Source organism: Martes martes (genome assembly GCF_963455335.1).
Source record: "Martes martes genome assembly, chromosome: 2".
Lineage (NCBI taxonomy): Eukaryota > Metazoa > Chordata > Mammalia > Carnivora > Mustelidae > Martes > Martes martes.
This window is the reverse complement of record NC_137889.1, coordinates 37,907,635-37,929,510: the sequence shown is the minus strand read 5'-3', so window position 1 is coordinate 37,929,510 and position 21,876 is coordinate 37,907,635. Positions and strand designations below refer to the sequence as shown.

Sequence of the window (21,876 nt, the reverse complement as noted above, 5' to 3'; positions counted from 1 at the left end):
TGCCTGCCCCGCTCCTCCCGCCTCCCCCCAACAATAAAGGTCTTGCAGTTAATCTCAGATAGTAACAGATGTTTCTGAAAGGTTGTGTTAACCAATTTTTATAAAGTGAATCCTTTTCATATGAATGAGAAAGAGTCCCTGTTGAAAAGAACCCTTTAAAGATCTTCTATAAAGCAGTCTTTTTGCGATTGTTAAATTTGCTCCTTCCTATGGGGGTCTGCCGATCGAATGGGACCACCAAATGTGGGGTGCCTGATGGGGTGGAGGCCGGCAGCAGTGTGCGAGCCTGAAAGAATTTACGGAGGCAGAACAAAGGAGAGAGACGTTTATTGAATACACTGCAAGCGGTGGTTGACAGGACAGCGAGGGAGAGAATGTCCCACGAGGTTTCGGTGTAGGGGCTGTCCTTAAAGGGGGAAGGGGAGGAGATATGGGAACGTATGGAATTTTCCTCCTTTGGTACCTGGGTCCAGCTGTAAGCAACCCACTAGTCAGCCAGGGCTTATGGCTATTTTGAAGTGGGTGACCGGATGGTTCTCTCTGTATTCAGCCCGGGTGTCGGGGATCTCTGTGGGTCCTTCTACCGTGCTCAGCTTTCCATGGTTCAAGCTGGTGGCCTAAAAGCAGTATCTACACTTCACTTATCTGTTCTGGGATTCGTATTTGGAGAAGATATCAGGGCCTCTTAAAAAGAGGCATACCCATCCTCTCATTATGGTCAGTGTGCGGTGAGACCAAAGATATCTGTGAAAGAAGCAATAAGATAGAGATCAGAGCCTCCTGGGGAACATCCTTCTTATTTCGCCAGCATCTGATAGTCACTGAACAGTTATCTGGCAGAAATAAGCAGTCAGACAAATGATGGTATCAACGGTCTAAACAGCCAGTTCATCTTCCTTAGTCAGGAAATGTGAAATTGCTGTGGAGGGACAGTCAAAGGGCAGAAAAACCCCTGGAGAAACAGGCTCTTCTCACTGGGATGCTGTGGTTTTCTGCAACAAGGTCAAGAAGTATCTCTTATTCCCAGATGTTTCCTGGTATTGCAGAGCTAGGGTTTGGTAAGCGTCCATCCATGGCTGATCTGAGCAAGGGGCTTCATATAAATCTATAAATTTATAAATTGGATCACCACACATAAGTTTTAGGACATACGATTTTCCTGTTTAAATGCATTTTTTAGGGGCACCTGGGTGGCTCAGTGGCTTAAAGCCTCTGCCTTCAGTTTAGGTCACGCTCCTGGGTTCCTGGGATCGAGCCCTGCATTGGGCTCTATGCTCAGCAGGGAGCCTGCTTCCCTTCCTCTCTCTCTGTCTCTCTGCCTACCTGTGATCTCTGTCAAATAAATAAAAATCTTTAAAAAAATGCATTTTTTAAATGCAAAGTGGTGTATCCCAGGGGAATAATCAGAACAATACAGCAATGTATAGTACAAAAAGTGAAAATGCCCACAAGGCCACTCACAGAGATAGTCTTCTGCTATCTTTTTCTACTTAATACGTTCAATGTCTTGAAAATATATCTCTGCCCATTCTTACTCTTTTTAATAGCAGCTTCATAGCCCGTTGGATGAATGTATTACTTCTTTTTTTTTTTTTTAAAGATTTTATTTATTTATCTGACTCAGAGAGAGATCACAAGTAGGCAGGCAGAGGGGGAGGGGGAAGCCGGCCAGGGAGCCCGATGCAGGGCTTGATCCCAGGACCATGGGATCATGACCTGAGCTGAAGGCAGAGGCTTTAACCCAAGGAGCCACCCAGGCGCCCCAGATGTATCACATCTTAACCCATTCATGGCTCTTCCAAATGTCAGCTGTTATACACATAGCAATAAACATCCTTGAATGTGTAATGGGACACCTGGATGGCTCAGTCAGTTAAGTGTCTGCCTTTGGCTCAGGTTATGATTCCAGGGTCCTGGGATGGAGCCCCGAGTAGGACTCCCTGCTCAGCAGTGAGTCTCTTTCTCCCTCTTCCTCTGCCCCTCTTCCTGCTTGTGCTCACTCTCTCAAACAAGTAAATAAAAATCATTTTAAAGAAATCCTTGAGTGTGTACGTGTGCACACACGTCAAGAACTTCATTGAAGACGTCCCTAGAAGAGGAAATGCGAGTTCAAAAAGTATGCAGCTATAAACGTTGTAATAGTTATTGCTAAACTGCTTTCCAAAATGTTTATGTTTTCCGGCATTTTCCAGATGAGGCTCTTGTGTCAGATAAACTAAGGGATGCCTTTCCCCTCTTGGCCTGAGTCTGCAATTCTCTTGTGACCACAATAAGATGAAACTACGGGATCCTGAAGACAGGGTCTCACTCCTCTTTTATTTTCTGTTAGATGCTTACTAAGTGGTGTCCAGTTAAAAACCACACTGCTCTCTGCCTACCTGTGGGATTGTCCACCACCCAACAGCTTCCCTGCCCCAGAGCTGGGTGGCCCCTGGACACTGCTGACAGGCGGCCATTGACAGGATCTGCCGCTGAGCCTTCGTGGACACAGTCAGCGGAGGTCCTGAGGGGATGGGGTGTTTTGACCTGCTCTGCTGCCTTCCTCAGATCAGAAGTTGAGGACCCCTGGTGTCATCGGATCACAATGCTTTCACTTCTTTGGAGGGACCAACAGGAAAAGAGAGAGCTATTCCTCACATGCAGAGAATTGTAAAAAGTGTGATTTCCGAATAAAGGCTTAACAGCCCCTTTAGGCCAATGGCTTTCCCAAGGTCTTTCGATCTCATGCCCTGGGTACAGATGTACCCTCTGTCTGGGAAAAGGCACACAGACCTTGGTGCAGCTGCATTAGGAAAACAGACAAACCACAGCCTTTGTATCCCACTGACTTCCATTCAGAGGGCAAGTTCATTTGTAGGAGATTTTCCTGACGACTTCCTATATATTGCTGGAGTAGCCATTATGGCACTCAGTATCTGAACCCAGTTCTTACTGATTTAAAACTTATGCTAGGGAACAGACAGTCTTTTCAGCAAATGGTCTTGGAAAAATCAGATAGCTACACACAAAAGAATGAAACTTATATCACACACAAAAATTAACTGAAAGTGGATCATATACAACTCAATGGCAAAAAAACCCAAATAATCCGATTTAAAAATGGGCAAGGGGACTGGCTGGCTCAGTCAGGGAGCATGCAACTCTTGATCTTAGGGTTGTAAGTTCAAGCCCCGCACTGGGTATAGAGATTACTTAAAAATAAAAATCTTTATTAAAAAATAGGCAAAGGGAGTGCCTGGGTGGCTCAGTTGTTAAGTGTCTGCCTTCGGCTCAGGTCATGATCCCAGGGTCCTGAGATCAAGTCCCACGTCTGGCTCACCGCTCTGTGGGAAGCCCACTTTACCCTCTCCCACTCCCCCTGCTTGTGTTCCCTCTCTTGCTGTGTCTCTGTCAGATAAATAAAATAAAATAAAATAAATAAATAGGCAAAGGACCTGAACAGACATTTTTCCAAAGAAAACATACAAATGACCAATAGGTACATGAAAAAGTGCTCAACATCACTATTAGGGAAATGCAAACCAAAACCACAATGAGCTATCCCATCACATCCATTAGGATGGCTATATTAAAAAAAAAAAAAAAAAAAAGGAAATAACAAGTATTGGTGAGGACGTGGAGAAATTGGAACCCTTGTACACTGTTGGTAAGAATGTAAAACAGTAGAGCATCTGTGGGAAACAGTGTGGCAGTTCCTCAAAAAATTAAAAACAGGATTACCATGTGAGTCCAGTAATCCTACTTCTGGATACATACCCTGAGTAGCAAAAAGCAGAGACTTGAAGAACATTTGGACAACTTTGTTCATTATTAGCAATGTGCAAAAGTGAAAGCAACCCAAGTGTCCATTGACAGATGAATGGATGAACACAAGTGGTACATAAACACTGTGGAAAATTATTCACCCTTAAAAAAGGAAGGGAATTTGACCCAGGCTACAACATGGATGAACCTTGAGGACATTATGCTAAGTGAAACAAGCCTGTCATAAAAAGACAAAGACTGTATGGTTCCATTTGTATGAGGTTCCTAGCATGATCAAACTCATAAAAATAGTGTAGGTTGGTGGTTACTCAGGGGAATGGGAAGTTGTTTAAAGAGTACAGAGTTTTCGTTTTGTAAGATGAAGAGTCCTGGAGATGTGTGCTGGTGATGGTTGTCCAATGATGTCAATATATTTAATGCCACTGAGCTGTACACCTGAAAATGGCTGAGACGGCAAATTTTATATTATGTGTATTTTACTGCAATTAAAAAATTTTAACAGTCCATGTTAGATCTCCTTCAATGTAGGCCTACGTTGTTTCTCAAAAGCGTGCCCCACAGACCATTAGTCTCTTAGAAGTTCAGATTCCTGGGCCTCGCCCCCGACCTATGGGATAGCCCTCTAGGAAGAAGAACCCAGGAATCTGCCTTTTGACAGGTTCAGATGACCACCAGTTTGAGAACCAGTGTCTTAACAGCCAAGTGGTCCTCTGCATGGGAAAAGTGAAAGCCAGTACTTTGAAAATCAAGTGAACCACAGGGGGCACACAGCTGGCTCAGTGAGTAGAGCATGAGACTGGATCTCGGGGTTGTGAGTTCAAGCCCCACGTTGGATATAGAGATTACTTAAAAATAAAAAAAAAAATTAAAAAATGGGGGTGCCTGGGTGGCTCAGTCAGTTGAGCACCCAACTCCTGGTTTTGGCTCAGGTCATGGTCTTGGGGTCCTGGCATCGAGCCCCGAGTTGGGTTCCATACTCAGCACAGAGTCGGCTTGTCCCTTTCCCTTCAGCTCTGCTCCTCCCCCGGCTCACGTCGCTCTCATGTCACTCTCTCTTTCTCTTTAAAATAAATACATAAAATCATAAAAACAAAACAAAACAAAAAACAAACCACAAAGACATCTTGTTTTTGCAGCGTGGGCATGGTCCGTCAGCAGCCTGCTCGCTGTCTTCAACACCTTCACCTAGAGGTTCAGGACGCTGCCTCACAGCTGGGCCTCGTGCACAGCTGACCTGGGTCAGGCCTGGTTCTGACATGAGGCCAGCCTCTCTAACCTGATAAAGTTGGGGGATCCTAACTGTCCCCCTAGGTTGGCATGAGTATGAAATGAGAAATAAACACAAATTATGCATTTCAGTAGTAAGCAAATATATTATTATTAGAGCTATCATTGTTATTATTATTGTAGAACACTGAAAATAAATCATTTTGGCAACAACACACTGTCAGATCAGTCTCTTGAATGCAACAGGAGACCTTCCTCTGTAGGGTATAAAATAGAGTACAGGGATAGAGCTGGTGTGCAGCCCAGCCTGCTAGAGTTTAGGAAATAGTCCTCACTGTCTTCCAGTCCCTGGTCTGATTGTAGAGAGCAGCCCCGTGTAGCTGGATAATCCATTCCTAGCTGATAATTTAATATATACTCTTAATTGTAAATTCCTTTTTTGAATAATTGTTATTCCAACACGGGCACACAGTAGAGGAGATAAAAGGGAGCAAAAGGGGGCACCCGGCTAGCTCAGTCAGTGGAGCATGTGGCTCTTGGTCTCCGGGTTGGGAGTTTGAGCCTCACATTGGGTACAGAGATTACTTAGAAATAAAATCTTAGGGATGCCTGGGTGGCTCAGTCGGTTAAGTGTCTGCCTTCGGCTCAGTCGTGATCCCAGGGTCGCACATTGGGCTCCTTGCTCAGTAGGGAGCCTGCTTCTCCCTCTGCTCCTCCCCCTGTTTGTGCTCTCTCTCTGGCAAATAAATAAAATAAAATCTTTAAAATAAATAAATAAATAATAAAAATCTTAAAAGTAAATAAATAAATAAAAGAAGCAAAAAGCACTCGGCACACTTACATCGGGTCTGTTTGTCTAGAACATCATTTGTAACATCTTACAGTACTGGGGCAGCGTGTATCCTCCCTTGTTTTCCAAATGGGAAACCCAGAATGGACGGTTTTACCATCTTCTTCTCCCCATAGGGTGATTAACCACCTTATGTCAAGTAGAGGTCAGACCAGAGAACTATGAGGCTCAGGACGCCCGGGTAGTTCAGTCGGTTAAGCGTCTGCCTTTGGCTCAGGTCATGATCCTGGGATCCTGGATCGAGTCCCGCATCGGGCTCTTGCTCTCTGTGTCAAATAAATAAACAAAATCTTAAAAAAGAAAACTATGACGCTTTAAGTAATCATAAAATCACCTGCCCATGTGACAAATGTACGTACGGCCTGGATTTCCATGTCTTGTTTGGATGGCCTCAACGTATGACAAACCTGTTGAATAAAATCATTAATATTACCTAGTGAAAAGTGTTTCCGTATCAACCATGAGACCAAAACCTGATTACTGGAAGTAGTTACCCCCCCCAAATAATAGGAAACCTGTTTCGGATTTTATATAAGACAGTATAGCCTTCAAATCAGATTAGAATACCCCTACAGGGTAACTGCTAATAAAGCAAGATATGTTCAATAATTGAAGTCCTACATTGTCTGAGTTCGGTCCAATTTCTCTCTATATTCTAATTTTTCCAAAATAAACAAAATTCTAGACCACAGGCTATTTTAAAAGCTCCAATATTATGTGTCCAATGTTCTTAAAATTATTTATCACAGAAGCAACATAATATATTCTTATTTTACTGTTCTGAGCACCAGTCCTTCACTGTACTCACTTGTCCTTACAATCTTCAGGTTCCCACCGCTTACACTCAGTCCTGGGATCTGACTCAGCCTCGCACAGAGCTCCTGCAGGAGCGCAGGCGAGCCCATACGGAGTTCTGAGTTCTGCTAGCGGACGTCCCGACATTCTGCCAGCTCTCATGCTGATCAACAGTTAATACTGCTATTACTCCTAACCACGACTTAGGGTTATGATTAGGATTGGAGATGTGTTAGGGCTCCCAGGACAGAGAAGACACAGACCTATGTCCAAAGTGACCTGCCCGTTGTCAGCAAGCCTGTTACCACAGCAGGCATTTGTGACCAAGGCGACAGGGTGTCTCTGGTCCCCAGCGTGCTTTAACCCTCCTGGAGAGCATAGCAAGTACCAGAAGCAGCGGGGAGAGGCTCTGAGGACCAGAGGGGAAAAGGGGACACCATTAGCAGACGTGGCATTGGCTTTATAAACTCAAGGCCATGGAAGGACTGTGGACGGCAGCAGCGGTGCGACAGAGTGAGGACGATGACCAGTAACAAGGCAGAATAGGTTGACATCTTTGTGGAAGGTGGCAGAAAACAGCCTGGGCCAGAGTGCTCTCCCACCCCTACAAACTCGACCACTGTTAATTGACCAAGCACACAGAAGGAGTTTTTATGTTACCTTTGTTATTGCGGTTAGGGGCCCTACCTCCTTTACATATCCTCCTGGCAACCTCTACCTTAATATCTCTAATTTTTCTATTACTTACAGGACACAGTGCTGCTGTGGGGGAGGGGCTGTCTAATCAGAGCACTGGATGCTTAAATAGACATTGGGTCTATTTAAAATCTTAACTTTTTTTTTTAAGATTTTATTTATTTATTTGACAGAGAGGGAACACAAGAAGGGGGAGTGGGAGAAGGAAGCGAACTTCCCGCTGAGGGGAGCCCGAGGCGGGGTTCGATCCCAGGACCCCGGGACCATGACCCGACTGGAAGGCATTTGCCCAACACCTGAGCCACCCAGGCGCCTCTGAACTTTTTTCAGTGCTAGAAATTTTTCTTCCAACCATAGGTAGGATGCCCTTAACCATGTTTACTTCAAATCGATGCTCTTTATTTTGCCACATTAGGGAGCCCCTCTACTTGATGCAAGTAAACAGCTCTGCGCTAAGCCCGAGTCCCACCCCTCCTTCCTCTTCTGCCAGATTAACAACATGGCTTTACCTTCGGCTCATAAACAGATGAGCTTCCATTTCCATATTAACCCCACCGCTTTCTACTACAAATGGCTAAGACTCTCCTTGGTTTTCATTTGTTTCTGGTTGTGCTTCTTTCTTTCTTTTTTTTTAAGATTTTATTTATTTATTTGACAGGCAGAGATCACAAGTAGGCAGAGAGGCAGGCAGAGAGAGAGAGGGGGAAGCAGGCTTCCTGCTGAGCAGAGAGCCCGATTCAGGGCTGGATCCCAGGACCCTAGGATCATGACCTGAGCCGAAGGCAGAGGCTTAACCCACTGAGCCACCCAGGCGCCCCCTGTTGTGTTTCTACCTGCTCCCTGAAACTGCTTTAAAATCTTTGACAGATAATTCTGCCATCTCTGTCATCTCAGTCTTGGCATTTCTTATCTTCCTTTCTTTCTTTTTTTTTTAAATTTTTTTTATTTATTTGGCAGAGGGAGATGACAAGCAGGCAGAGAGGCAGGCAGAGGGGGAGGGGGGAAGCAAGCTCCCTGCTGAGCAGAGAGCCCGATGCGGGGCTTGATCCCAGGACCCTGAGATCATGACCTGAGCTGAAGGCAGAGGCTTAACCCAGTGAGCCACCCAGGCGCCCCAGTCTTGGCATTTCTTGATTGATTGTCTTTTTTCATTCAGTTTGGGATCTTCCTGATACTTGATATGATGAGTGATTTTTTTTTTTAATCAAAACCTGGGCATTTGGGGTGTTACATTATGAGGCTCTGGATGTTTTTAACCTTGTATTTTAGCTCCCTGCTTCTGACATAATTCTCACAGAGGAACTTAATGTGAGTTGGTGGGGGTACTGCCTCATTACAGTCAGGAAAGGGTAAAAGTCCAGGTTTCCCACTCAGCTGATTTTTGTTTTGTTTTGTTTTGTTTTGTTAAAAAAAAAAAAGTATTTTATGGCAATTTTCAACCATACACAAAGGCAGAGAAAATGAAACTATGAACACCTGGCCATTCTTCATTCATCTGCTCCCCACACTTAAAAAAAAAAAAAAGCTTGGGACACCTGAGTGGCTCAGTTGGTAGAGCATTTAACTCCTGATTTAGGCTCAAGTCATGATCTCAGGGTCCTGAGGGGCTCTACCTTCAGTGTGGAGTCTGCTGGTCCCTCTTCCCATGCCCCCCTCAACCCTGCACTCAAACTCTCCCTCTCTCTCTCAAATAAATAAATAAATCTTTTTTTTCCAAAGATTTTATTAATCCAGAATAAAGAATCCAGAATTGACAGACAAAGATTACAGGTAGGCAAGAGAGGCAGGCAGGGAGAGAGAGGAGGAAGCAGGCTCTCCTCGGAGCAGAGAGCCCGATGTGGGGCTCGAGCCCAGCACCCTGGGATCATGACCTGAGCCGAAGGCAGATGCTCAACCAACTGAGCCACCCAGGTGCCCCATATATTTAATATTTTAATTGTATTAACCTGATGACCATTTTTACAACATTATTCACACATTTGAACAAATTATATCAATATTCACTTTACCTTAAAATAGTTATTCTCAAGGTCCCTGAGTGGCTCGGTTGGGCATCTGACTCTTGAGTTTGGCTCGGGTCATGGTTTTGGGCAGTGTCAAGCTCTGCACTCAACAGGGAGTCTGCTTGACTCCCCCTTAGTTATTCTCCATGCCCTTATCATGAGTCTTGTCCCTGGTCTTAACATTTAGTAATGCAGGACAGATGATCACTATTTCAAACCTGCATTGCTCAATAACCAAGTATTTAGGCTAATGAAAAGTGTTAAATTTTATTATAGTTCAGTAACTTTTATTCCTACTGCCCTTTTAATGATGTGGTCAATTTTGAAATTTTGAAAAAATGACTATGTACTTACTTAAATATTAATCAATTACTTTAAATATTTACCCTCATTTATAATCACTATAATTAATTACTCTTAATATTATCAAACTGTTTGGGACACCTGGGTGGCTCAGGCAGTTAAGTTTCTGCCTTTGGCCCGGGTCATGATCCCGGGGTCCCGGGAACGAGCCCTGCATTGGGCTCCGTGCTCAGTGGGGAGCCGCCTTCTTCCTCTCCTTCTGTAGCTCCCCCTGCTTATGCTCTCTCTCTCTGATAAATAAACAAAATCTTTGAAACAAAACAAAACAAAAAACAATATTATCAATCCTTTTATGGAGTAAGAAAGCATAGAAGTCATGTCATATTATTAACTGGATTGGTTAATACTATGTTCAAACAGATGCAAATATATCATCTCCTTCAAGTAGTTCCCTGTAACTGTGTTGAAAAAGTCAGCTTTGGGGTGCCTGGGTGGCTCAGTAGGTTAAGCCTCTATCTTCGGCTCAGGTCATGATCCCAGGGTCCTGGGATCGAGCCCCAAATCGGGCTCTCTGCTCAGCGTCTATCCCTGCCTGCCTCTCTGCCCACTCGTGATTTCTCTCTGTCAAATAAATAAATAAAAATCTTTAAAAAAAAAATGTCAGCTTTGAATCATGGTTTGAAAAATTTATAATTAACTCTACTTCATAAGGGTTTGTTTTGTTTTTGTTTTTGTTCAGAGGGGAAGGAGACAGAGGGATTTAGAGGATCTTAAGCAGGCTCCATGCCCTGTGCAGAGTCCAATGTGGGGCTTGATCTCACAACCTGGAGGTCATGACCTGAGCCAAAATCAAGAGTCAGACCCTTAACAAACTGAGCCACCCAGGCACCCTACTTCATAAGCTTTTAGCTAGTTTTTATAATCAACTGTATGTGGCTACCCATTTTAGGAACTTGAAGTACCTAAGAAATCACCCTGGTGTGGTCTCTGGTCATGACTGCCTTCTACTGTAGAATTCGTCCACCACTAATAGCCTTACCTCATTCCAGGAAAAGAGCAGGAACAGGGTTTGTTTACACTATCTGAATCTAATGTCCCTTAGAGAAAATAAAAGGAAACAAGTCAAAACAAAATGCTTAAAACCTCTGTTTAAGAGCCCAGACAACACTACTTACAGCAATCCATGAAAAAATTATATTTTAAAAATAGGTCCTCTTTCAACTTTTGATTTATTTAGAGTAATAATAATGCCAACTGGAATTAATCCAATCTGCTGAAAAAGATGTATACAGGTGCCTGGGTAGCTCAGTCGGTTAAGCATCTGACTCTTGATTTTGGCTCAGGTCATGATCTCAGAGTCATGAGATCGAGCCCCACATCAGGCTCTCTGTGCTTAATATGGAGTCTGCTTGAGATTCTCTCCCTCTTCCTCTTCCCCTCCTCCTGCTCACTCTCTCTCTCTCTCTCCCACATAAATAAATAAAATCTTAAAAAAAAAAAAAAAGATGCAGGAATGGCAAATAAGCATATGAAAAGATGCTCCTCATCATATGTCATTAAGGAATTACAAATTAAAACAACAGGATACCACTAAACACTGATTAGAATGGCCCCAATCCAAAACCCTGGCAATACCAAATGCTGGCAAAGATGTAGGGCAACAGGAAATCTCTCCTTCTTTGCTGGTGGGAGTGCAAAGGTACAGCCATTTTAGAAGACATTCCGGCCATTTATTAGAAAACTAAACATACTCTAACCATATGACCTAATGATCCTGCTCCTTGGTATTCACCCAAATAAGCTGAAAACTTAACGTTCACACAAAAATCCACATCCAGATTTTTATATCAGCTTTATTTATAAGAGCCCAAACTTGGAAGCAACCAAGATATCCTCCAATAGGTAAAGGGACAAATAACCTGTGGTACATCTAATCAATGGAAATGTATTCAACTGTTAGTTTGCAACCATCCTGGGAGTTCCCAGCTATAATCTGAAACTGGTCCCTGTAGTCAAAAGGCAGGGAGAGGATGAGGGAAGAAGCAGGCCACTCCAAGTTGGTAGGCGGCAGTTTTAATAGGAGAGGGAGCTTACACACAAGACCAACCTTGGAGGGCAGCAAGACAGATGGATCCCCACAGTGCCCCCCACCACATCTTAAAATTTTATGTCTTCTTATAACTGGGTTCAGTCATGTACCCTGTGGTGGTGTCTTCAAGACCACATCACTATCTCAACACTTTGTCATTGGAGCAGCTTCTGAGAGCAAGAAAGGAAGGAGGAACCCACATTTCAAAGACGAGGAAGGGGTTGGGGAACCTCTGACCCCCGACCTCCAGCTCACAGATCAATCAACAGTCATGTCTTTTTGATGACCTTCCCCAACATCAGCACTAGAAAGATAGGAGCTGTCAAGCTGTGATTAGACACGGAGAAGCTTAAAATGTATATTAAGAAGCGAAAGAAGGCAATCTGAAAATGCTATATACTCTATGATTCTAACTACGTAACATTCTAGAAAAGGCAGAACTATGGACAGAGTGAAAAGATCAGTAATTGCCAGCAGTTAGGGGGCAGGGAGGGACGAAGAGTTGGAGCACAGAGGATTTTTGAGAGCAGGGAAACTATTCTGTGTATTGTAATGGTGGCTACATCTGTACAACATCAAGAGTGAATCCTAACGAAAACAATGGAATTTGGGCTCCCTCTCTCTCCCTCTCTCTCTCTGCCCCTCCGCATTGCTCATTTTTTCTTTCTCAAATAAGTAAATAAAATCTTTTCAAAAAGGTAGGTGGCGCCTGGGTGGCTCAGTTGGTTAAGCATCTGCCTGAGGCTCATGTCACTATCCCACGATCCTGGGATTGAGCCCCGCACTGAGGCTCCCTGCTCAGCAGAGAGTCTGCTTCTCTCTCTCTCTCTCTTTCTCTCTCTGCCCCTCCCCACCGTTCATTCTTTCTTTCTCAAATAAAATATTAAAAAAAAAAAAAAAAAAGGACAACAATGGACTTCGGGCAACGGTAATGTGTCAATGGACTTTCATCAGTTGTAAGGAATAAACCACTCCTGTAAGGGGATGTTGGGGGAGGGAGGCTGCATTGGCAGTGGGGGTGGGGGTCGGGAGTATATGGGACTTCTCTATACCTTCCTTTCAATTTTGTTATGAACCTAAAACTGCTCTAAAAATAAAGTCTATTTTTTTTAAAGATTTTATTTATTTATTTGACAGAGAGAGAAATTGCAAGTAGATAGAGAGGCAGGCAGACAGAGAGGAGGGAGCAGGCTCCCTGCAGAGCAGAGAGCCTGATATGGGTCTCGATCCCAGGACCCTGGGATCATGACCTGAGCTGAAGGCAGAGACTTTAACCCACTGAGCCACCCAGGTGCCCCTACATGGTATCTTTTCAAATGAGGGAGATGCTGTAATCCAGACATGGTTACAAAAACCTAGAGTCTAAGAACTTGCAGCATATTATCTATAAATGCTATTTACTTAATGTTTGTGAGACATAAAATAAATCTTCATTTCATGAAAATTAATGCACGATGAAGATATGTACATGGGCACAAATGCACACGAGTTAGTTAAATATAAACTAGAAATAGTTTGGGGTCATCCCAAGACTCTGACATCATGACCTTAGCCAAAGGCAGATCCCTTACCATCTGAGCCTCCCAGGCACCTCTCCAAAGACTGATTTTTAAGTACAAATAATGTTGTGGGGTGCCTAGGTGGTTGAGTTGCTTAAGTGTCTGCCTTCCGCTCAGGTCATGATCCCAGGGTCCTGGGATTGAGCCCTGAGTCCAGTGGTTCTCCCCGCTCGGCAGGGAGTCTGTTTCTCCCTCTCCCTCTGCTCTCCCTATCCCCATGCTCACTCTCACTCTCTCTCAAGTAAATAAATAAAATATTTTATTTTTTAAAGATTGTTTATTTATTTATTGGGGGGAAGAGTAGGGGAGGGACAGATAGAAGCAGGTATCCCACTGATCAAGGAGCCCATGGTGGGGCTTGATCCCAGAACCTCAGGATCCGGACTGAGCCGAAGACAGACGCTTAACTTACTGAGCCACCCAGGCACCCCAATAAATAAAATATTGTTGAAATTACTAATGTATCTTACAGAATATTTACCTTGGTTTGACATTTATGTAAATCACCTGATTTTATGCTTCACCACAGACACAGTATGCAAAAACCTCGTGAGTTAATTTGGCTTCTACTAAAGCTGGACAATGGAAATGCCCCGATGGGCTTCTATAGGCTTGTAAACATAGAGGTCAGGCCTGGCTTCATTGTTAGTTGTGTATTGTTAGAATTGCATGAGCAAACCCCAGCACACCAATGAGAAACGCGTCTAGCTCACTGGAAACTGAAAGGCCCTAACACCAAGAACACCATTAGATGGCTCACTGCATCACGTTTGACCATGTCCCCAAGGAATCAGAAGTGATTTTTTTTTTTTTTTAAATCAAACAATAAATGAGGGTTTGAGAAGCGCCTAGCTGGCACAGTTAGTTAGGTGTCCGACTCTTGGTTTCCAGTTGGGTCATGATCTTGGGGTCATGGGATCCACTGTTAGGCTCCTCGCTCAGCGCAGTCTGCTTGAGGTTTCTGTCTCCATCTCCCTCTGCCCCTCCCACTTGTGTGCTCTCTCTCTCTCAAAAATAAATAAATAAATCTTAAAAAAAGAATAAATGAAGGTTTGACGCAGTTGTCCTTAGAGTGGTAAATTCCATCCTAGTCACTGAGTTCATGTCCTGGAACTAAACCAATACTTCCTTGTGTAAAGCATGCCTAAGATTTTAAAAGTGAAGTGAAAATTCAACTGACGTGGATAATTCCCACTAAAATATAAATGAAGATACTTTGTTTTTTCCCTTTTTTTTTTTTTCTTTTTTTTAGGAAAGGACGGGGTTGGGGGGTTGGATTTTAAACACAGGTAAAGTTGAAAGCATTGTGCAGTGAAAATCCTCAAACCTTCGACCCAAATTAAACAACTGCTAATATTTCACCTGCCGTATTGTGTGCCCTCTCTCTCTCAATCTCTCTCTGTCTCTGTCTAGATAGGTAGATCAACGGATAGATCAACAGATAGGTCAGTAGATTGATAGACACATGCTATGTTTATATTTCGTCATGTCATTTGAAAGCATGTTAGTTATAGGCATTATGGCGGGATGAGACGTCATCCCTAAATATTCCAGCATGAGTCCTCTAAGAATAAAAACAGTTTCCTACATAACTACCAGTACCAGTACTGTTATCACACCTGAACAATTAGTAATCATTCCATAACGACATCTCTATACAATCCTTATTCAAATTTCCTAAATTGTCCCAAGAATGTTTTTATAGCTTTTGTTGCCTTGTACTTGTCCTGTATACTTCGGTCTCTTTCAATCCAGTGGTTCTCCTACCCCACTTCTTCCCTCAGTGACCTTGACCTTTTGATGAACCCAGTACAATTGTCTTATGGAATGTTCCATGGTCTGGATTTGCCTAGGGTTGTCTGATTGGCTTCTTGACAATTTTTCCCTTTTCTGGACTTCCTGTGAACTGGAAGTTAGGTTTACAACCTGGATTATACTCAGGTTGAGTATTCTAGGCAATATTTTGTGGGTGCTTTTGTGTGCTTTTTGCATTAAATTAGGAGGCACATACCCAGACTGTCACACAATTTGGGAGGGTGATTTTGATCGCTTGATTAAAGTGGTGATCACCAGGGGCACCTGGCCTGCTCAGTCTGTGGAGCATGTGACTCTTGATCTCAGCGCTGTAAGTTCAAGCCTCACGTTGGGTGCAGAGATTACTTAAAATCTTTTAAAAAAATAATAAGGTGGTGCCCACCAGATCTCTCCGTTGTAAAGGTACATTTCTCTTTATGATTCGTAACTATTCTGTGACCAGGACTTTGCTGCCATGAAAATATTCTGTTCATTGATAATCTTTCACCTAATGGTTTTAGCATCTATTGATGATCATGATCATTGACTGAATAAATGATTACATTTGGGGGCACAAATTGGTAACTTTAAGAAAATGACTTTAATATTAGAGAATACACAAGCCAAGACTCTCATTAGGATTAAATGTTTTGGGGCACCTGGGAGGCTCAGTTAAGCATCTGCCTTCAGCTCAGGTCATGATCCCAGGGTCCTGGGATCTGAGCCCCACATGGGGTTCCTTGTTCAGTGGGGAGCCTGCTTCTCCCTCTCCTATTCTCTCCCTTCCTTCCTCCCCTTCTCTCTCTCTGTCAAAAAAAAAAAAAAAGAATTAAATACTTTACCGTGCTTTATCCTAAACTAACAAAAACAATGCATTTTTTGTTGAAGAACTGCTAGTAATGACTTAAAACTCAAATCACGTGTGATTCTTATATCTCTCTGGGAGTCTGTTTTCTAATTGATCATCTTCTACTCCTGAGCTTCCTTACCCCCATATCAGCGAGGCTTTCATTCAGCAGCAGAATAAGCACAAGTACAATCATAAAACATGGCTATAAAATCACCTGATGTTATGCTTTGCTACAGACACAGCATGAAAACTTTAGCATTATAATTAAACTTATACTCAAGTGGGACAATGGAAACGCCCAGATGAGCTTCCTGGGCTTTCTCAGGAAAAAGGTGCATCATTTGGGTTAAGAATAAATCAGCTATGTTCTTGAGAGCACAGTACTTATGAAAGTCTCCAAGGAGGATCTAATAATTAAGGAAAACTCTATAGGAGCACCTGGGTCCCTCAGTTGGTTAAGCATCTGCCTTCAGCTGATCCCAGGGTCCTGGGATAGAGCCCTTTGTGTGTGGGGGGGGGTCCCTATTTCGTGGGGGACTGCTTCTCCCTCTCCTTCTGCCCCTCCCCGTGCTTGTGCTCACTCTCTCTGTCAAATAAACAAATAAAAATTTAAAAAACGGGAAAGAAAAACTCTATAAAGTGCTCATACATCACTTCACTCTCTCCTCAAGGAAAAATATGTACAAATCCAATTTTCTTGTTTCTTATTGTCCAGTTGTTTGTTAAAGAGTACTGGCTGATTATCAGAATTAAGCCACTTAATTGATGTCTGCTGTTATGTTCACTAGGAATTTTTGGCAATACAAATATAAATCATGTATTCCATTTGGACTTGTAGAGGAGATGAGTCAGAGCACGGTAAGGAGACTGAAAGGTACACTTGAATGAACCCAGCTGTAACTTATTTATTTGGGGGACTCCTAATTACTCCAGATTACTCTTGTCCTTTCCTAAATTGCGTTACAGTGTGCTTATAATTTCCTCAAACATTCAAGTTCACTCAGAAATGAAAAAAAAAAAAAAAGATCGAGGATTTTAAGAAAGTGCTGTAAGAACATGGCAAAGGAATTGTGAAGGTTAACAAAAGCTAAAACTTGCAACTTTGGCATAAAAAATTAACCAGAACCATACACCCCAAATCTTACTGGTTTGAAATCCCGTAACTAAGTGAACAACTCATGAACGATTAATAGCGTGAAGTCATCTATGTCGCAATATAGTGAGAGGGGTTATTAGTAAGGGTGAAGGCCAGCTCCACCTAGAGATAGTCAGCTGTCTAAAATGGGATTCAGGTTAAACTTTACATGCACTTTCAGCAATAATGACCTCAAGTCTAATTTAACAGAAAAAGAAGGTGCAGGGCTTTCAAAATAGGAAATATTCTTTTTTAATAAATAAAACTGCCAAAAATTCCTAGTAGACATAACAGCATGCATCAATTAGTCGCTTAATTCTGCTAATCAACCAGTACTCCTTAACAGACGATTGTAGAAGAAATAATGCTTATGTAAATTATAAATAAGAAAATCGGAATTGTGGGGCACCTGGGTATCTCAGTGGGTTAAGCCTCTGCCTTCGGCTCAGGTCATGATCTCAGGGTCCTGCAATCAAGCCCTGAGTCGGGCTCTCTGCTCAGGGGGAGCTTGCTTCCCCACCCCACGTGCCTCTCTGCCTACTTGTGATCTCTGTCAAATAAATAAATAAAATCTTAAAAAAAGAAAAAGAAAAAAAGGAAAGAATATCGGATTTGTAAGCACATCTTCATTAAAGAAAAGTAGATTAGAAGGCTAAAGGTGAGCTGGGGATCAGGCGGTCTCCCATAGGTAGCGGGGAGCCAATGAATGTTCTGGGGGAAGGTGACAGTCTGAAGAAGGCTTTATTGGGAGATGAGTGAGAGCAACTGTCTGGGAATGATAATAACTCATTTGGGGCATCCTGGATGTGCTAGGCTCTGTGCCGGCCTGGTGGATATTCTTTCTCTGAACCTCACAGCCATTCTGCAAAGGGAATATTGTCCCCGTTTCACAAACGAGGAACAGCCACAGAGAACGTACACTTCAACCAAGGCAACAGTGCTGGCAAATTGGGACACTAAGATTCAAAACAAGTGTGTTGCCCCTGAAGCTGGCGTTCTTCCCTTTATTCCAGGCAATGGCCATGAGGAAAGCCTGCCTTCTGTGCTTAGGAGCTGAGCTGAGGACCAAGGGCCGTAGGACTTCTGCTGTCTTTCCAGGGACAGGGGTGCACTAGAGAACTCTCTTCCCCCTGCCCAGCCTTTGCCACTTTACGAGCTGTGTGAACTTGGACAAGTCCCCTCACCTTCACTTTGAACCTCTAAAGGCTTGGCAAAGGAATCCAGAAACAGGACACAGGATATACGTAGCCTATGAAAGATGGGAATTTCAGTGGTGAGGTATTTGGCTCTGATTCTCAAATGTGTCACTTAAAAAATTTTCTACTCTCACTTCCTTCTTACCTAGCCACCCTTCATTGTCACTAGAAGCAGGAAGGGGACAGATCCAGGCAAGGGGAAAAACCGTGAAGGGGGAGACCCTTGTGGGGGTTAAGAATGTCTCTGGGGGCACCTGGGTGGCTCAGTGGGTTAAGCCTCTGCCTTCGGCTCAGGTCATGATCCCAGGGTCCTGGGATCGAGCCCCACATCGGGCTCTCTGCTCAGCAGGGAGCCTGCTTCTCCCTTCCTATCTGCCTGCCTCTCTGCCTACTTGTGATTTCTCTCTGTCAAATAAAAAAATAAATAATCTTTAAAAAAAAAAAAAAAAAGAATGTCTCTGGACTCAGACTAGAGCTGGATTCAGAACATATAAAGAACATTGCTTTTGAGGTTAAAGTCTGGGGTTAGACACCATTTTTAAGTGCAGTTGCCAAATCATGTACTGCTGTTTCTCTAACTCAGATGTGCATACGAATCACCTGGGGATCTCATTAGACTAAAGATTCTGATTTATCAGGTCTGGGGAAGGGCCTGAGGTTCTCACACTTGATGAACATGCCTCTTGGGGTTGGGAGAAGCCAGGCTCTAAAGGACAGACCTCCGTGAATGGCTTCAGAAGGTCTTATGGGGAGCAAGCGTGGAAAACCCAAATAAAAGACATTTGTACGAATGATATACTTTAATATTAATTGCTTAATTCAACACGTATTTACTGAACACCTACCAAATAAAGGCCTGGCATATATGGTGGAGGAAAAAGAGACCTGTTCTGGTGAATGACCTTCACTTTCAGAGGGCGGACCCAAAGAACCAAAATGTTCAGCAGCCAAGCAACCGAGTCAACTCAGCACAGGAAGGAGATGAGCCAGGGATGATGGTGCAGCAGGAATCTCTGGAATCCTCTCACTTCATGACCTCAGGCAATAGAGAACCGCCGCTGGGCTCTGCGCCCCTTCCAGGGCTCAGACCCCAGAGTGAAGGCACGCCCTTCCCCCACCCTCCCCACCCCTAAACCAGGCTTTCACCTGGCTCCCGGCCAGCCTTGCGGGAACCCTTCGGTGCCAGGAGGGACCTGCTGCCCTCCGCACCTCACTCCCCCAGTGACTGGCCTGCGCCCGGGCTTCTCGAGAACCCATGTCCCCCCACCCCTCGGGAGATCTCCCCCACCGCCCAGGGGTTCCCCTTCTCCCCCATGAAGTCCTGTTCAACTCTGAGAAATCACTGGCATTCTCCAAACCCTTCCTGCTGGCAGGGGGAGGCCCTTGGCCACGGAGCGAGGGGGGAAGGCTCTGCTGTGCGGGGGAGCCCACAAGGGACGGCAGTGGTGGGGAGAGCCAGGGGTCTGGCTCCACAGACATCTGGGTTTGAAGCCTGACTCTGCTGCTTCAGGGAAGCAGAACACTTGAACTTTGGGCAAGTGTTCCTATCACAAATTAATTAGACATACCAGATTATTAATAATTATGAGTTAATAACGGCGTGTTGGTAATATAATACTGACCTCACTGTGTTTGGCGAGGACAAAAAGAGATTGTTTCTGTAAACTATCTAGAATAACAGCTGGAACAGAGAAGTTTGCTCCTCTTCCACCTCTGCCCTGAGGACAAAGACCAAAGTCCTCAGTGTGGCTCTGAGAACCTCTCTGGGCTGGCCCCCCACTCCTTCTCCAGCGTCATCACGGGCTCCCCATTTCCCCCTGTCCCTAGTCACACGAACTGGTGTGGCTGCCTAAACCCTTTGCTTTACCATGGGCCTCCCTTTCCAGTGACGCCCCAGCCCAGGTGGCAAAGTCATACTCCCCTCGTTCTACTCAGCAGCAATGCCTCGTTCACGAATACCGTTCCGAGTTAGCGTCTCCCCTGTGAGAGTGACATCTCCCTTCTCTGAGCCGAGCTGCACCAGGTGCTTCCTTCCATCCTGTCCCACGACATTTTCGTCCGGCCACCAGGCAGGCTACAGCCCAAGGGCCAAATCCAACCCCCCACCTGCTTTTGTAAATAAAGTTTTATCAGCCAACTGGTATTTTTAGCACACCTAACTCAGGTCCCGTGGCTGCTTTCACGTTGAAATGACAATACTGCGTAGTTAGGAGAGAGGATGCAGGGCCTGTAAAGCCTAAAATTTTTATCATCCGGCCTTTTACAGAAAAGTTCTGCTGACTTCTCTAGTATCTAGTACAACTACACTGCTTTAGTTAGTGTCATTAGGGGATCTGCTGTCATTATTGGTGTTGACCTCCCATGCAACTGAAAAATCTGAGTATTAACTTTTGACTCACCAAAAACTTAGCTACTAATATAGCCTACTGTTGACCAGAAGCCTTACCGATACATAACAGTCGATTAATACATAGTTTGTATATTATTACATACTGTGTTCTTACAATAGAGTAAGCTAGGAAAAAAGAAAAATGTTATTAACATTTTCTTAAATCTTAAATCTTAAGAAGGAGGGGCACCTGGGTGGCTCAGTTGGTTAAGTGTCTGCCTTTGGCTCAGGTCATGATCCCAGGGTCCTGGGATTGAGCCCCACATCAGGCTCCCTGCTCAGCAGGGAATCTGCTTCTCCCTCTCCCTCTGCTCCCCTTGCTTGCTCTCTCTCTCTGTCAACTAAATAAATAACTTTTTTTAAAAAACAAATCATAGGAAAGAAAATATATTTATAGTACTGTACTATATTTATAAAACAAACCAACAAACCCTGAGTCTAGGTAGACCCACACAGTGCAAACACATGTTGTGCAAAGATCAACTGTCCAAACTTGTGTCCCCTCACCAGACTGTTACCTGATGGCAGAGTCACTTGGCTCTCTAACCCCAGCATGGAGCACACTGCCTGACACATAGCAAAGGATCCAGTAAATGTTTGAGAAGTGAAAGACTGAGCTCGTCAATCAGTGAACGCCTGTGTCTTCTTCCGTCTCCCTGACCCCTAGGTGGAGTGAGAACCCACCATATGGTTTGAATTTAGAGGCACAGGATTTGTTTGATTGAGATGAAGTTTCCCAGATCTCAGTATGTGTATCAGAATGAAATGGTAAAATGAAGTAGCTTTACAGATCTGGATCAGGAAACGTTCAATCACATGAAAGAGATTCACTTTCTCTGCAAAAAGCTCTGAGGATGGCCCCTAGGATACTCCAGAAATATCAAACAGACTGTCTAGACAGAAGAACATGGAAACCCAAAGTTGTGTGTACCTGCTTCTGTCTCACCTGTCTGAGGAAGAGTTAGTCAGATTTTATAAAGAGGGAAAGCAAGTGATCAAATTGGGCAGCCATCAAGTGATAATGACTTTGTGCATTCAATTGGCTGGGGCTTTTTAGACCTTTTTGTGGAGGGTCATACGGAGCATTTCCTCAGATAGACATCATCTTTTACCCTGTGATCATATTTAACTTTGCCTAATTTCATTTCTTTGGGGCAGTAAGATTTATTTCCTGGTGTTCTGGAGGGAGAGGGCTGGCCTGAGGCACCTTGGTGTCTCTCAGATC

The 21,876-nt window shown here is 43.9% G+C and overlaps 1 long non-coding RNA gene across 1 annotated transcript; it reads right to left on the bottom strand.

Annotated features, from left to right (window-relative positions):
- Positions 1-5,197: 5,197 nt before the first annotated feature.
- On the bottom strand, positions 5,198-19,290 carry LOC308339230. Its single transcript, XR_013966480.1, has 4 exons — positions 19,108-19,290; positions 6,202-6,249; positions 5,834-6,108; positions 5,198-5,728 (listed from the first exon to the last, which is right to left on the bottom strand). It is a non-coding gene; the product is annotated as an uncharacterized lncRNA (long non-coding RNA).
- Between the last annotated feature and the right edge of the window lie 2,586 nt (positions 19,291-21,876).